We start from the raw sequence: 2,099 nt of genomic DNA on the forward strand, positions 1-2,099 counted from the left end.
GGCCGGGAGCGGCCGCTGCCCTCCAGTCTGGGCGACAGAGTGAGACTCCGACTCAAAAAATAAAAAATAAAAGAAATTAAATAAATAAGAGAGCCCAGCACTCCCTCCCCTCTCTCTTGCCTTCTCCCTCGCCATGTGACCTGTGCACCCCAGCTGCCCTTCCCCTCCCGCCATAAGGGGAAGCGGCCGAGGCCATCCGCAGAAGCAGATGCCAGCGCCATGCTTCTTGTATGGCCTGCAGAACCCCGAGCCACATAAAGCTCTTTTCTTGATCAAGGACCCCGCATCGGGTACTGATCCTTTACAGCAATGCAAAAGGACTAAGACAGCCCAGCATCCGGGCCCTCTCAGCTTCAAATCCTTCTTCTCTCGCCACCTCAGCTGACACCTCCCACCAGCTAAGCCCGCACAAGTATTACCTGAAAGAGTTCCTCTTACAGCCGGGCTCGGTGGCTCAGCCTGTCATTCCGCGCCTTGGGGAGGCCGGGGTGAGTGGATGGCCTGAGCCCAAGGGTTCGAGACCCGCCTGGGCCACCTGGCGAGGCCTCATCTCTACAATCAATCAAAAACTAGCCGGGCGTGGCAGCCCGCGCCTGTAGTTCCAGCGCCTTGGAAGGTCGAGGCGGAAGGATCGCCGGAGCCCAGCAGGTCGAGGCTGTGGAGGCCGGGAGCGGCCACTGCGCTCCAGCCTGAGCGACAGAGTGCGACTCCGACAAAAAAAAAAAAAAAAAAAAAGAGCAAGAACTGGAGAATCTCCTTCCTTCTAGCCTGTCCTGCAATTCCTGCTGCATCTGGTCCCTTCATACACTCCCATCTCCTTTCTCTACTTCTTCCTTGTGACGTTTACTTCTTTCTCTCTGGTGTATCAGTTCAGAAACATGCTTTCTGATATCCTAAATTTCCAAACCTGTGTCTTTTCATCCCGACGTCTGGTCATACTGCTGTGACTGCTTTTCTCCCGAGCATAGATGAGATTGGGCACATTCAGGGTGGTGTGGCCATAGGCTGTTACTGCTTTTCTGAGCCTGTCTTCCATCGCTGAGTGCTACCGGTGAAAGACCCAATCTCAAATTGACGCTGTCTGTATAAATCAGTAGCCACCCAACCCCACTGTGCTCCTAGACTTACTTTCTGCATGGCTATTTTCAGCAGGTAGCAAAAAGTCCAGTGAGCTCTTTCCCCTGCTCAGACGACTCTTCGGATGATCCCGGTCCTTGCCTGGCCAGCACAGTGCTTCAGAGAAGAAAACCAGCAGCATAAGCCCTTGACCAATGTGGATCACCTATAATGCACCTGACTGGGAGTTTCAGACTTACAGCTCTTTAGTTTAACGCTTAAGGGCTTGGTTCCTAAAGTATAATGGCTTCTGCAGATCAGGAGGCTTCACGTCTCAGCCTCCCACTGTGACAAAACTGGTTCTCCCTTCCTGGTGACTTTGCCCTGACATTGGTCCCAGGCCAATGTTCTAGGCTCACCTAACCTGGGATGAGTTCTTCCTTGAGGACCCTTGATATTTCTTGCTACGGCCTAAGTCAGAACCACCTCCATCCATCAGCAAGGCTTAAAACACAGGTGAGAAAACCTTTTTTGCCGTGGGTCGGATAATAAATATTGAAGGCTCTCTAGGCCATTTGAGCCATTTGGTCTCTATTACAACCATTCAACTCAGCTGTCATTGCAGGAAAGCAGCCTTAAACACAGGAGACCCCCCAAAACTGAATTCTCTTTTGGTGGGGGGACTTGTAGTACATTCAGACTTTGTTCCTCTAGATCAAACGGTCAGCCAAAGTTTTTATCTGGAAGTTTTGAGAAGGTTGCATCATGATTTGCAAAAGAAGCACCCTGAGTTGTGGCAAACAGGTAACTGGTTCTTCCACCGTGACAACATACGTGCTCACACCGTAATGAGTGTTCAGCAGTTTTTGACCAAAAAACGTCAGGACAGGTGAGAAAAAGTTGTTTCACCATTGCTCCACCCTCTCTATTTACCTGATCCTGCCCTAAGCAACTTTTTTTTGTTTCCCCAGATGAAAAAAGTCCCTATAAGGGAAACGTCTTGCCAGTGTGGAAGAGATGAAACAAAAAATGCCAGAAACACT

This window comes from Carlito syrichta, unplaced genomic scaffold (assembly GCF_000164805.1).
Source record: "Carlito syrichta isolate Samal-C Ts95f unplaced genomic scaffold, Tarsius_syrichta-2.0.1 Scaffold131329, whole genome shotgun sequence".
Classification (NCBI taxonomy): Eukaryota; Metazoa; Chordata; class Mammalia; order Primates; family Tarsiidae; genus Carlito; species Carlito syrichta.